Raw genomic sequence first — 15,504 nt, forward strand, 5'->3', positions numbered from 1 at the left:
TTCCAGCCAGGCTAGGAAATGGAAATGCTAAAATGCAATGAGGTAAGCTATTCTCAAAGTATTTATGGGACAATCAGAAATAGGAACTATCCTAAATGTCAGATATCAGCCTAATTTTTTAAACAATTGCAGCAAGCGCTGCTCAAGAGTTCAGATTTAGCTGTTTATCCAAACCAAACTTTTTCATGTTCAACCATTGAGGTTTAACTATCATAATGGTTATCTACCATAGGTACTTATATGGTCACTATTACCATAGTTTATGTGGGGTGTAACCCACGCAAGTCCTGAGTGGGCTAAGGTGGTCCTGAGATGATATTTAACATACCAGGCTGCACCCGGATGGGGAGCCAGGCTTAACTGATCATGAAGCCCAGCCTGGCAGCAGCAGGCTGGTTTGTATAACAAGAGGAAGTTTAGCGCAGAAAGGTGCTGCAGGGACAGAGTCTGCAGTCACTCTCTGGGAATAGAGAGGAGGTGAGGAGGAAGCCAAGGGAGACAGAAAGGATCCTAGCCAGACTAGGAGAAGGCTGGGAAGAAAATCTGAGCTGCAGATAAAGGAAACGCCCCTGGGCACAGGATAACAGGGAAGGGCAGGACTGGGTCAGGGCTTTGAAAAATGAGTTAAGCCCCAGAAGAAGGCAAGGCTAGGGAAACTGTGTTATGGAAGAGGCTCCAACTAAAGGGGAAAGAAACAATAGAGGGGCCTGTAGGATGGAGCTTGTCCCCTGAGACTGCCCCTGAAAAGAGAAGGCAGCTGAGGAGGAGACTCCTAAAGCAAACATGGAAGAAGAGAGGTTCCAGAGAAGAAGATCTGACAGTCAGTGGTCCAGAAGGGGCTGGGCCTCCAGGGAGAAGGCCCTGGGAGGCAGCTGTCTATGCCAGAGAAAGGAGGAACTCTGCAGAGCCTGGGAGTGGACTGAAGAGCATGAAGATAATTGATTCTGGGAAGAATAGAAGAGGTTTTTGTTCCTTTCTGTTGCAACATTATTACCCGAAGCTCTGGGACCATCCCACCTCACATGGTCCTAGAGCCTGGGCTCTAGCCTGAGCTCAGAAGTCTACATAGCAATGAAACAGCCCTGCAGCCCGAGGCCCATGAGCCCAAGTGAGCTGGCATGGACCAGCCACAGGTTTTTCTTTGCTATGTAGACATACGTCAGTGACTTAGCCATAGGGCCAAGTCAGAGAAGAACTGGTCAGAGCAGATGGCCAGCCGGAGGTTCTGAAGATGGCACCCTTTTGCACCATGGCACCCTGACACAAGGGGGCACTATAGGTGGTGAGTACACAACCTTAAACATAATATATGTGCACCTTACAACATTGAAAGTTTCATTCTCATAACATCCCTATGAGATATAGAAGTACTGTTATCTCTATTTTACAGATAGGGAATTGAAGCAAAGAGAGACTATGTGACTCACAAAAACTCTGTAGTCCCAGGCTACTGTCCTAACTGCTGGACCAAATATCTATCTACCTACCTCTCTTAAGTAGTTCTATGATGGGTATGTCTACACTGAAATGGGAAGTGAGACTGCAGTTTGTGTTGGCATACCCATGCTAGCTTTAATCTAACTAGCACAAAAATAGCAGTTAAAAATAGCAGTGAAGATGTGACAGCATGGGCTTCAGCATGTCCCAGCAACACAAGACTAAATCCAGATTCCTCAGCAAAAGTGTGCTGCTGTATCTACACTGCTATCTTTAGCTGTGCTATCGTAGCTGCTATCACACCTCAAATTGCAGTGTAGACATACCCAAGGCCCATCCTTGTCTCAGTAGAGTCAAAGGCCAAGCTCCCATTGATTTTAATGTGAGCAGGAGTAGTGCTTTATAATCTTTAACATACAAAATCTAGACTAACATCAATCTCTAATCAAACCCTCCCAAAAAATACATGAATCAAACAATAAGGGCTAGATTAAGATGTACCTCCTATCTGTGGATTCACAGTACATGTTTTCTTATTTTGAACGAATTTCATGGAATCCCAACTTCTGTGAATTATAGCAGAGCAAGAAAGACACATAGCCAAACACACAATTTTGACAGCTAATTTGGGTCTCTTGTCCAGTTAGAATGGCTGAAATTCTTTTCTCATTTTAGCACAAATATCAATCTAGTATTAGCCAAAGTCTTTCCTGGAAAAAAAATACAAGACTGAAACATTTTTTTTTCTGCATGTAAAACTTAAGGCTTAGGACAGCCTTTGAAATAAAGAACATCAGTGCTAGAATGGTCCTGGTTTTGTTAGTATTTTACATCTTTTTTATTCTGAGAAACACAGACCTCTGAATAAACAGACCTTGGCTTTCTTGTTCTTTCCATTACATTTATTGGGATTTATGCTGCAGAGGAGATGTTATTAATTTTCAAATTTCTTTTACATGTGCAGCAAATTCCTGGGTGCTGTGCTGGGCACATACAAGCAGTGAATGTAAATTTAAATAATGAATAAAAAGTGGGGTTTATGATTTCTGCAGAGCAGGAAACCTCATGAAGTATGAATGTTTTGTATTGACGTGTGAAAGGAAAGGCAAATGTTGAGAGTGATGATGTCTATGTGACTCTGCCAAAGTTTGATATATTATCTAAGAGTGACAATTAAAACAATACCCTTATTCATTCAGTTTATACACTGATTCCTTAAAAAAAAGAGCTTTATTGCTATTTTAAAAACCTCACAGTTTGTGATCTTATGTTACATTACATTAAGTAATGTAAGTGGCATTTATTGTTTTATTGTTTATTGTTTTAATCTGGGAGGTGGGGTGTTTATAAGACTAAACTATCCTATAAGTCTCTCACAATAAAATAAAGGGGGGTGAGGGATAAAGTAATGCATTGCTTTTATGTCATGATTTCTTGCTTTGCACCAACCCTTACTGGACACCTTCTAGGACTGGTTCTGAGGCATTGGCAAGGGGACCAGAATTCTTCTACAACAAAGCCACATTATGAACAACCAACCCCAAGCCATTTCTGGCCCCTGAATTATACAAGCTTAATTTATTAATACATTTTTCCATACCACATATAGAGCAGGGACCATTAATTAGCATAAATTTTGCAGAATAAAAAAATTCAAATTACGTAATCTAGCACTGCTACCTCACAAAACAATATTGAAATTAACCTTCACCCCCCTCTCACCCAAATAGTGCTTATTTGTAACTCAGATGTACTCAGTAGCCACTAGCTACCATTGGGCTGTGTCACGCCAGAGGGACCTGGCCCCAAGCCACAGAGTTTGGATCTGGAACCTAACTTCACAGAATTTGGGGTGAGTTTTGAGATAGTGGTTTGCTTCTGTCAAGCTGTATGCAATGGTTCAAGAGCATAGTACCAGCCTCAGAGCAGACTGTTAAGAAGCAGGGCACAAACCCCAAACTGGTTGTGAGTTTTGAACTTAGATTTCACCAACCAAGCACCAAGTATGAACTCCTGAGAAAATATAACAGCCTTAAAATGGAGTCACAGTCAGTGCCCTTGGGTACTCTGGTCTATCTTGCCACCTAGGCAAGCTTGTCTTTATAATAGATAGTCTCTCACACCAAAAATCACAACAGTATTCAAATTACTCTAAGTCCCAACAGACCAGTCACTTACCCCATGTCATTGCATTTTAGATCTTACACCAAAGACAACACTTGTAGCCAATCCTATAATAAATGAATTAAAGATTTATTAACTAAGAAAAAGAAATAAGAGTTATTCACAAGGTTAAACCAGGTAAACATACACTCACAAATGAGCCACAGTCTTAGGTTTCAAAATGTAATACAAGCTGCTTTTAGATGTTTTTTAGAGCTAGCCCCAGCTAAGTAGCTGAGTATCCCTTGCTTATGTTTCAAAATCTTGCCCTCGCAAAGTCCAAGCAGCATAGAGAGATCCAGTTTTTTCTTGTCAGGGATTTTTCTTCCCTTTCCCCAGAGTTCAAGTTGATGGGACAAGTCCACCTACATAGCCCATCTTCGCTGGTGTGGGGGGAGCAATCAAAGTCTTTTGTCCTCTGATATTCCACAAAGGTTGCCTTGTATCTATGGGCCTTCTGTTGTTGGGCAGGAGATAACACCCCTTGTGGCAAACAAGTATTTCACACTTGGTAATTCTTCTCTTCTGACTGGTAGATTCCAGTTTCAGAACAGACATTTTTACAGTTACAGAGCAAACATTTAAGTATTATCTTATAACGTGGGATACTAATATTATAAGTGAGATTGACCAATGCAACAAGCATTTAATAAAGTCTAAACACATTTTTATAAATCTAACAATACTAACACGTAGGCGAGCCAGACTGGTTTCTAGCTGAGCATTTCTCAGTGTTCAGGTGAGGCCTTGGGCCCTGACATGAGCTGGCACCTGGTCTCCCAGAGTCACAGTTTCCACTCTATTTCTAAACAGCTGGATGCCCAATAGCTGGATGCCAGGGTGGTGTAGAGTAGGTTGGGTGCACTGGAGGTACAAGGTGGGAGTGCATCTTAGGCCATGTCTAAACTACCATTTATATCAGCAAAACTTATGTCTGTCAGGGGTGTGAAAAAACGTTTCCCTGAGTGACAAAAGTTTCACCAGCATAAGTGATAGTGTGAGAGCTTCTCCCACCAACATCGCTACCACAACTCATTGGGGTGGTTTAATTTTGTCGATGGGAGAGCTCTCTAAACTGGCACTAAACTGGAAGGAGGAGTAGATACGCTGGAGGTTAGGGATAGGATACAGAGGGACCTAGACAAATTAGAGGACTGGGCCAAAAGAAATCTGATGAGGTTCAACAAGGACAAGTGCAGAGTCCTGCACTTAGGACGGAAGAATCCCATGCACCGCTACAGACTAGGGACCGAATGGCTAGGCAGCAGTTCTGCAGAAAAGGACTTAGGGGTTACGGTGAACGAGAAGCTGCATATGAGTCAGCAGTGTGCCCTTGTTGCCAAGAAGGCTAACAGGCATTTTGGACTGTATAAGTAGGAGCATTGCCAGCAGATCGAGGGACGTGATCATTCCCCTCTATTCGGCATTGGTGAGGCCTCATCTGGAGTACTGTGTCCAGTTTTTCACAGTTTTTCACTCCAATTTTTCCACAGACTTCTTGTAAAGAGTCCAGAGGAGGGCAACAAAAATGAATAGGGGGCTAGAGCACATGACTTACGAGGAGAGGCTGAGGGAACTGGAATTGTTTAGTCTGCAGAAGAGAAGAATGAGGGGGGATTTGATAGCTGCTTTCAACTACCTGAAAGGGGGTTCCAAAGAGGATGGATCTAGACTGTTCTCAGTGGTAGCAGATGACAGAACAAGGAGTAATGGTCTCAAGTTGAAGTGGGGGAGGTTTTGGTTGGATATTAGAAAAAACTTTTTCACTAGGAGGGTGGTGAAGCACTGGAATGGGATACCTAGGGAGGTGGTAGAATCTCCTTCCTTAGAGGTTTTTAAGGTCAGGCTTGACAAAGCCATGGCTGGGATGACTTAGTTGGGGATCGGTCCTGCTTTGAGCAGGGGGTTGGACTAGATGACCTCCTGAGGTCCCTTCCAACCCTGATATTCTATGATCAGCATAAAGCGGCTACATGGGAGATCTTACAGCAGTGCAGCTGCAACGGTACAGCTGTGCCGCTGTAAGGTCTTGGGTGTAGACATAGCCTTAGTGAATCGTATCGCCAGGGCACATGCTGGGAAGCTCAGGGAATTATTTCTCCCACAGCTTAACCTCTCCCAATGCTCCTACTGGGATGGTATGACTCTGCACTGCCCCCTTCTTGGATCACCCTCTTCTTGGGTCAGCACCTGTTTGACCCCAGACAATTCTTTTCTGGGGACTGATGCACTTTTAGGAGACACATCCTACAAAACCATGCAGAGTCATGTATATTCAGAGACTATTCTAGAGATAATAGATAAGCTTTTGTTTACTCTATTTTGTAAATGACACTTAGAAAAAAAATATAACTGGACTCCTGAAGTCTCTGTGTGTGCCAAGGAAAACCTAATACATCATTGTAACTATGAGCAGAGAGTAAAAAAAGAGTTATCTATCAGACTTTAAACAAATGCTGTCTGAACTGTTGCATGAACAGCACAATATAACATCTAGTCATCAAAGTGATGAAGTGTTGCTTCCCGTTTACAATAAAAGCTTTAGATTTATATCATACCCATTCCCCTCTCCCCCATCCATTTATCAAAAAGGTGTAACCTTTTATTTTTAAAAAGGACAAAGACAACATTTTTAAAATGTTACACAAAATGATAGACATTAACAGAATAAATGTCGATGGCAGAATAAAGTGGGAATCCAAGATGGCAAGCAGACAGCCTTTAGTAGTGCGCTGCTTTCAATTGCTCTATTTTAATTGGAAGTTTGATTCTTTTGACTATGTGATCGTATGGTAATAGTTTTGGGGAAGATGACCTGATATGTAAACTCCCTGGATCTGACACATATTCTACACAAGTTCTACTCAAACTTGTACTTGCACCTTCAAGACTCTGAATAACACCAACCTGTATCTTGAATCTCTCATCTAATCATGCCCATCATGCTGTCCCTTTTTGCTCAAGACCAGTGATGCCATTCCCAGTGCCCCCTTCATGTTCTTCATTTCACATCTTCCTAACTTCTTCCATTTTTGGAACAATTTCGCGACCCCAGCAGGCCAGGTTCCCTCCTTAGTCAAATCCCTCCTAATGATTCAAAGCTTCTGTAAGGTGCACAGACACTGACTTTTTCCTCTTCACCACAACATAATAGAAGAGAGAAAGTAAATGAAGGAGAGAAGGAAGACATAAAAGGAGAAACAGTGGTAACTTCACCATATGAATATAATAAATCTCTCTTACTCATTTCACCCCCTCGCCCGCTTTTCTTCCTCTCCTACTACTACACAATCTCAATCTCTTTCTCTTTCATTGAATCACATTGAATGTGAGATTATAATCTCCTAGGAGCAAGGATTATGTTGTATTTGTTCTCTTATGCATCCATCATAAATTAGTTTCTATATAAATAATAATACTTCATAAATGTTTAGACACGGTTATTCTAACTATAATAGAGAGACTGTTGATTGAAACAAGCAAGACTCATGTTACATCATGAAGATATATTTTATAGTTGTTACAAAAAAGGGGTTGGAGATCTTACAAAACATAATATGTATAGAAAGTTTTTCATTATTGTTTTGAAATTCAAAGGCTAAATTGTTCCTATAGTAGCTCTGGGAAGCATTGTGATCCACAGACACTCATCTGAGGTATAATTCCCTCCCTGCTTCCCCCTGGTTCCATTGCAGAATAATTTGTCCCTGGCCTAGGTCAGCAGCAAATTATAAGATCCCATACCAGTCAGTGGGTGGAACCTTAGACTTGCTCATTCCCTGGGACTCTTCCATCCAATCCCCAAAAACTTGTTCTTCAGGGACATACCTGCATACCTCTTGTCTGGGTCAAGGTAGCACAGTCAGGAATGTAAAGGGGTTCTTAATTCCTGAAAGTTTGTACCAGTAGTCCATGTCACAATCTATCTGAAAGAAGATTGGGATTTTTAATTTAAATAGGCAATAGTATTGTGAACTCAAACACAGAAAGCAAATATATAAACAGACATGACACTCATCAGTTTAGTTTAATGGTCCAAGCTGTGGGAAATGGACTTGTTATCAGTAAACTCCTTTAATTCTCACTGCCTTTTGGGATAATTAGCATGTTCCAGAATTAACTGCATATGTTCTGTATTGTATGAAATATACTTTATTTAAATGATGTGATAATGGGTAGCTTATATATTAACACTTCTCCTATTGTCATCATACAAGCTACTCTACTATGCAGAAAGAAAAGAAGGACTTGTGGCATCTTAGAGACGAACAAATTTATTTGAGCATAAGCTTTCGTGAGCTACAGCTCACTTCATCCAATGAAGTGAGCTGTAGCTCACGAAAGCTTATGCTCAAATAAATTTGTTCGTCTCTAAGGTGCCACAAGTCTGCTTTTTCTTTTTGCAGATACAGACTAACATGGCTGCTATTCTGAAACCTGTCTACTATGCAGGTAGTTCAAAGTAAGTTTCTGTATCCTGAAATTTGGAAAGGACTTCATAAACACATTGTATGCCATAAAAGGCATCTAATAATTTTAAAGACTTTGACACTAACTGGGCTTTATATTGTTATAGTGCTCATACATTAGATTCACTGATTATTTAATGAATACCATTTGTAATGATTATTCTGGTACAGGGATCTAATTGTACTTTACAAAACTCAGTTCCCACTTAATCCATTTATACTGATGTAATTGCCACTGGCTTATATTGATCATCGGGGCATTTGGTTGTAAAGATCAGACTGGATATGATTCCTTTGGTTTACTGTGATATTTTCAAAAGTAGTAAATAATTGTACAACTTTTTAGCATGCAGCCTGAATTACAGGAGCCACTTAAAGCCATTGTAAATTGATTGACTAGCTAGTAGAATTCATGGTTTTTCTAAAAGGAAAACTTCACTACTATGCATATGCCTTATTTGGGAAGTTCCATATTGAATGGATCTACCTGTAGTGATCCTTTGGATGTTACAGTCAAAAAAGGGATTGCCCAGATTGATTCTGAACATAGAATTCACTTTATATGATGTATTATTGAATGATTATTTATGTATGTATCTGAAAATTTGACCAAAATGTATTCTTGAGGGGAAATTGCCAACCTAAATTCTTAAATAAACCATCAATCCCTGAGGGTTTGTAGATTAATGGTTTAAAAACAGACAGGGGACATCTGATCCACAAAAGAGTAGTGGCCAGACACACAGTAGAGAGGACCTAATTGTTCTCAAGGGGAAGGTGTACTGATAACACTGTTCTTATTATCCATTACCCTCCACAATAATAATGCACTGAGAAGATAAGATTCATAAACACTTTATTAAGTTATAATAGAATCAATACATTCACCCCTGCAGATGAGCACTGATTTGTTACTGTTTGTATTCACATTAACTGAAATAACTCCTTTTTCATCATGAATTTGCTTTGTACAGTTTTTGTATTTCCCTTCTTCTAATTTAGATGATTTGGGTTTTCAGAATGTCTAGTTCCTATCTTGCTTTAATTTCCAAGCTAATCAACTCACCAATCTACAGTAAAATCAAAGCACCTGCTTTTCATTCATTTAAAATCCCTTAAGAGGCATATTTCAACCACGTTTAATGGGTACTGCTGCTACTCACTGCCTTGTATTGGGCTTCTCTTTTAAAAAATAGCAAGAGCTCATTTCAGAGACATGGTTACCATAGAATTCAAAGTAAAGGATTAAATACAAACAGTCCCCACATGACTTGATCATTGCCTAAAATAATGAACACTCTGAATATTTTAGAGATCAAGTTTGCTTTGAAGATTTTTTTAATTCAAAACTTTCAAGGACAGGAAGTAGTGAATTAATTTCTAAAGTGGTGAAAATAACACTTTGAAAATGGAACTGCAATCAGCTTCTATGCTAGAAAAGGTATTTATAAATTGCATTAAGTTGTGTGTTCATGCACACACCCACACAGGGCATGCTGACAGACATAATATTGCTTGGAGGATTTTTGGACTGGAATGGAACTCAATTCTTGATTCAGTGCAACAATTTTCTTTTCACCATTTTTCTCCTCTCCTTGGCGGTGAGAGGAAAATTGAAAACTTACCCCACCTTCCTCAAGTCTTATAGAGATTAATAGTTCCTGCATCAGATGCAGGGTTAGGAAAGTAGACTTTGAAAATCAGTAGTCAGCACAGACGGAGAGCTTCCTAGCCACAATAAAAACAACACTTCATTTCATTTCCCAAGCAAGAAACACTGGGAAACCAATTTTATTAAAATAGAGGAAAAGCTATAACTATACATTACAAACCACATCCACTGCCAGGAGTCCTGGTGCAGATAAATATGATGAAAGATAAAAGGAGTTGTGTTTTATCAAGAATGTAATTATAATAAAGTTAAATATATTTGGAGTGTCAGTATAGCTTTAAGAACTCCTTCTGTATCATGTATAGTGGAAGACATATAGAAAACTCTCAAGTACTCTTCACTAAGTGCCTGATCCACAGCCCAGTAAAATCTGTGGAAAATCTCCATTGATTTCAATAGATTTCAGTTACAGGAACCAGTTAAAGCAATTGTAAATTGATTGACTGACTAGCAGAATTCAAGAGGCTTTGAGTCAGGCCCTGAGTTGCCGGCACTGATCCTATCTTTGGAGTTATGACCCCAGGAGCCACTCAGTGCCAACTAGCAGAGGGTCCCCTCATGCCTGATACACTTATTGGTCCAACACACTGTTGTCATAACATATATTCCAAGGGTGTCATGTAAGGTATTATATGTAAACTAGTGACACACTCATCCCAAAAATCATTCCTTGATGTATGTACAGACTGTATGCAATGAGTTACCGATGCGTGCTGGAAATATGTCTTTAAAATGTGTTTGGGCAGCAGAGCATAAACCCAACCTGCCTTAGACAAAGGAATGTGTATTTACATGTCTCACCAGCTTGGTTACAGGCAGTGGACAATAGAAGTACATTTACATGTAAGGTAAACAAAAGCCATCAAGCTAGACAAGTGGAGAAGAAAATTCGTTAACAGTCAGGCCAGAGGACAGAATCTGCACCTCAGGAAGCCTTCCTGGCTCTTGACACAGAGAGAATAGACTTTGGGTAATATAAGTGGGACAAAGAGACATTTTTGTTATACATCACTGAGGAGACCATAGGGCACAGCACCCTTTGAGCCTATGAAAGCTGGATCCTCTTACCTGAAAGGCAAGAGATGCTGGTAACTTGATATAAGTAAGAAAACTACTTAAGCAATAACTGTAACTCGCTAAAATTAAGTTTTAGTCACTAGAAAGAGTGTTTTGTTCTGTTTTCTTTGTTAACATACCTGTCTGTTTTATTCTTGCTTAGTATCACTTAAATCTCCATTATTTGCTAATAAACTTATTCCTATTTTATTACAAAACTCACCCAGTGCTCTGTATTAATCATGGAGAGTGAGTCCTCAGTTAACCTACCAGGCTGGTATGTATCTTTGGAGGCAGATAACTTAATATCTTCTGTGAGTGTCCAGTGGACACTGCAGGAAGACGTCTCTGGGGAACTCTGGAACTGGGGTTCACTGACTGTTATCTGCAAGGCAAGGTTTGGACTGGCAGACAGCAGAAGAGTTTCCTAGCAAGGCAAACAAGTTTTTGTATCAGGAACTGACACATAGCTTAGCAGCAGCAAAGCTCATACCTGCTAAGGGAGAGTAGTAACACAGTGGCTCACATCACAGGAGTCCACACAACCTTTGAAAGCACTAAAAATAGTTAGCTACAAAAATGGTTGTATCCTATCTTGTGTGCGCCTCTCAGGAAAGAGACTGATGCTCTAAACAGGTCTGCAGATCCTATTCCCTGTTTCTTATTTGGTTGCTTTTTAAGTATTTTGTTACCTGATCTCAAAACCATCGAACACTCTCTAAAACACATGGCGGGAGGATGGGATATAATCAGATACCAAAATTTAGGAATATGTTCCTCATCTTCATTCATTAAGTAGTATTTTTCCTTTAAATTGTTTTACTATTAAAAAACTATTTGTTTTTACTTGTCTTCAGCACATTATGGCTGATGGAAATAAGAATCCAGTTCTTAAAAGTTACAATATGATTCAAAAACACAGAAATTGCCTTTCATATCCATTCCAGAAGGGAAGCTCACTATAACAGTGAAAACCTTTCTCCGTTTGAGTTTTCAGGTATACTTTGGTTACAAGAGATGGTCGAAATGGTGAGTTGGAAACTTTTTATTTATTTATTTATTTATTTATTGCAAAGCAAGTCCTATTTTTAAAACTGATATCTTGCACTGAAACCTTTTGGTGTTCTCAACATTTTTCAGTTTTTGGTCAAAATTGAAATTTTTGCAATTTTCAAAAAAAAATTAAAACATTTTGAAAATATAAAAAGGCAGTTCCAATTTGAAGCCCATGAAATGGAAACAACTTTTGAAATGTCAGAACTTTCCATGCCCTCCGCCCCCATTTTTTTTAAGACTTCTACTGGTTACATATCCTTGTGTGGTACCAGTCATCAGAGAACTTTTGAGGTTGGGCTTGTTCTTGCCTTCCCTTAAAGTTCATCTTTCCTGTAGATGTGATAGCCATCTTTGCTCCAGGGGGTTGTACATAAGGGGATTTTGCCTAGAGTAAGATTTTAAAAAGTGTATTACAGACTCCATGCTATGTTAAAGAGAGTGGTTTAGTTATGCGCACCTTGTGAAAAATTTCTGAGGGTGCCCTTACAGGCAGGGGTTCCTTATCCTGCCTGCATCAAATCTCTGATACTAGCAGCGTGGCTAGATAGATTTCAAAATTAACTTTTGTCCAGTATTACCCTCAAAAGCTAAGGCTAGATCAGAAGCCCATTTTCAGAGAGTTGTCTTAAAACTCCTAAACCCCCTTCCTATGATGGACTACTGCTGGAATCTATAGATCTGATTTCCTGAGGGAGATAAAAAGCTTGCTTAACAGGTCTCTGAAAATATTGCTTTCAGATCCACAAGCATACTTCCCCATTGCTGCTTCTGTGGAAGCACTGTGTTTTCCATACTGAAAGAGATGTTTGTGAGTGGCAGCAAGTGGCTCCAGCTAGTGATAAGTGGATCCAATGGTTCTGAGATTTGCATGCCATGTTGTATGGATCTATGGCAGCAATACATTCAGAGTACTCCAGTTAAAGGTAAGTACCAAGTTAAAGATATTTTTTAATTAAAATGTAGTTCATAAGCTCTAGTATAAACTCCAGGGACTCTATGAATTACAGTGGAGGACAATGAGAAAAAGCCTTGTTAATTGATAGCTTAGCAGCTATCAATACAACTGCAATCATTACTATATAGTGAAATTTAGCTCTAAAAAGGAAACAATACTCAATGTCCAAGGGTACCAAATATATCAGCTACTCTTAATAGAGCTGTCTCAGTCTTACCTACCTCCCTTTCTGAAAACACTCGAGAACTCCATTCTGAAATTCACTATTTTCTGGAATGTGTGAGTAAATAATATGCAATAGCAGGTTTACATGTTTTACTTCTTTCCACTGACATGGAGAATGGAACTGGCAGAATTTCAAACAAACTAGAAGGACCTCCCTAGTTTGAAATCTACTCCCAGATCCAACGCTGTGAAAAAGCAATCTGTTTCATTAATGCACTCCTTTCACATTTTGGGTGGCACCAGTACTCCTACCTGACACTAGCTTTACTGGTACTAAAGAAAGTCATCCTAGTAGCAGGCTGAACATGTCATTGAACAAACCTCAACCCAAGATGAATGGTGTTGACACAGAAACGGAGTATGGCTGAACAATGACTGGAATGAACATAAGAAGAAATAAAAGTTTAGTAGATTTGGTATGTAACAAAGATGTATAACTTTAATTAGTTTGTGAAATGAGCCAAAATATAGACCTACTAACGTCTTCATGGTTCTTATGTGTAGGGTCTCAGATGGAGCAAAGGCAAGGAGGAGAACAGGGAGGGACTCTGAACAGGAGAGAGAGAGAGAGAGAGAGAGAGAGAGCACAAAATAGACAATATTTCTGGAAGAAAGGATAACCATGGGTTTGGAGAAAAGGAAGGAAAAAATATACCTGAAGGAAAATGCATTGTTTTGAGATCTTGTAATAAGCTATAGTCACTTACGTAAAGTGTTGTTTAATGTGGTGCTTGCAAACCCATCTCTTCAAGGATCAGTTTGTGGGGTTTGCAAATTTTGCAGCAATTTTAGCACTTGAGTTTGCTTCATGTTTTGGATTCAGTAAACCTAAATCTCCCATCTTGCAAATAGGCCCTATAATCGTTGCATGAACATTGCTGTTGGCTTGTAATCCTCTCTGGTGCTGGGTCTCAACTTCTACAGGTGCTCTTACACCCTTCCCCTTGGTACGGCACATTGCCAACAATACAGTAGAGTTTTCTGGAGGGCTAGCAGGAGCAAGGAGGACCTTCCACTTCTACTGTCTTTATCCATAATATTGGGAATTTGGACAAAGCTACCACATACCAAGGTGCTGCGTGACCTAGAACTATATGTAATAAAATAACCCTGTTATAACATATTTGCTAAGAGTTCACAATCTCATACAAGGGGTTATGGGTGTTGTACCCCATTTTAAATATGAGTGGCTCTGGCATTAGGAGTGCTTCTGTTCCTACAGCAGTATGGAGGTGAAGTGTGTGAATTAGATTCTTTCTCCCTCCTGAAGACCTTTGTCTGATGCAAAAGGCAGTACCTTGCTGGCCTCCCAAGTAAAGAACTGGCGGCAGAGTAGCCACCCAGTAACCCCCGATACTCCATGAGGAAAGGGCCTCTTGATTTCGAAAGACGTCAGATCCAGGGGGTTATGGACAACAAAGTTAAGAGGGTTTGGCAATGGCTTGTGCTGAAGAGAAGGAAGAATACTGACTAGGGATAAAAGTGAAAAGTCTATGAACCTGGGCAAAAGTTTGGGTTTGGTAATGAACCACAAACTCAAATTAAGTATAAGCAGGATCAAGGTTTGCTGCTCTAGCAACTATCACAAGCATTTGGCTTTGAGCAGTCAAATCAGGATTGTCACCTTGGAGATGCAGCTGTATATATATATGAATATCATAGATTTTTGTGGTGGTTTAATTAACATTCTGAAAGTTACTTTAACTTTAACCATTTTTGTGGTTTAATTTTGGAGTAGGGCTTGTTTTGGTGAAATGTCTTTTTGTTATGTATGAACAAACACAAGCTAAATTTCTTGTTCCCAGCCTGAATTGAGAAAGCCTGTTATACAAAAATACATGACGGGGCGCCTCCTATAACACAGTTACGGTTAACCCTGGGTCAGAATTTGAATTAGAGAGCAGTTGGAAAATAACTGTGTAAACTTTTCACAGTTCACTTAAAACTTTATAAGGTATTCTGCACTGCACAGGGCAGTACATTAAGCATTTTAAAACAGTTAAGTGTTGTGTTTTGTTACTTGGCCATGTGGTTTTTGTCATCACTGCAGCAGCATGTTGTCAATTTTAATTTATTTTTTAATTAAGTTAGAAAATGAAAACTTTTAAGTTCACTTATAAAGGTGTTTGAACAGCATGCTATGCACATACCGCAATTTACCCTTCTCCTTCTGGAATCAGTGTGTGGGACACCTTACCCAAGCAGTCGTCGTTATGCAATGGTTCAATATTGCTCCAAAGAAATTCAGAGGGCAATTTCAAGTGTTACCTCCCACTGTGATTAGTGTTCCTCAGGAATCACATTATATAATATTTTATTTTCCTTTAGTTCCCACCATGGCAGCAAAGTTGAACCCTTCACATTGTACAAAGCTGTTTATATGGGAAGAGAAGGAAAAGTATCCTGGTGATGTTGATGTGCTACTGCTCTGGCAATTAAACTACATTTCACTGATGAGGCATTTTAAAACA

Source organism: Dermochelys coriacea, chromosome 5 (assembly GCF_009764565.3).
Source record: "Dermochelys coriacea isolate rDerCor1 chromosome 5, rDerCor1.pri.v4, whole genome shotgun sequence".
Taxonomy (NCBI): Eukaryota; Metazoa; Chordata; order Testudines; family Dermochelyidae; genus Dermochelys; species Dermochelys coriacea.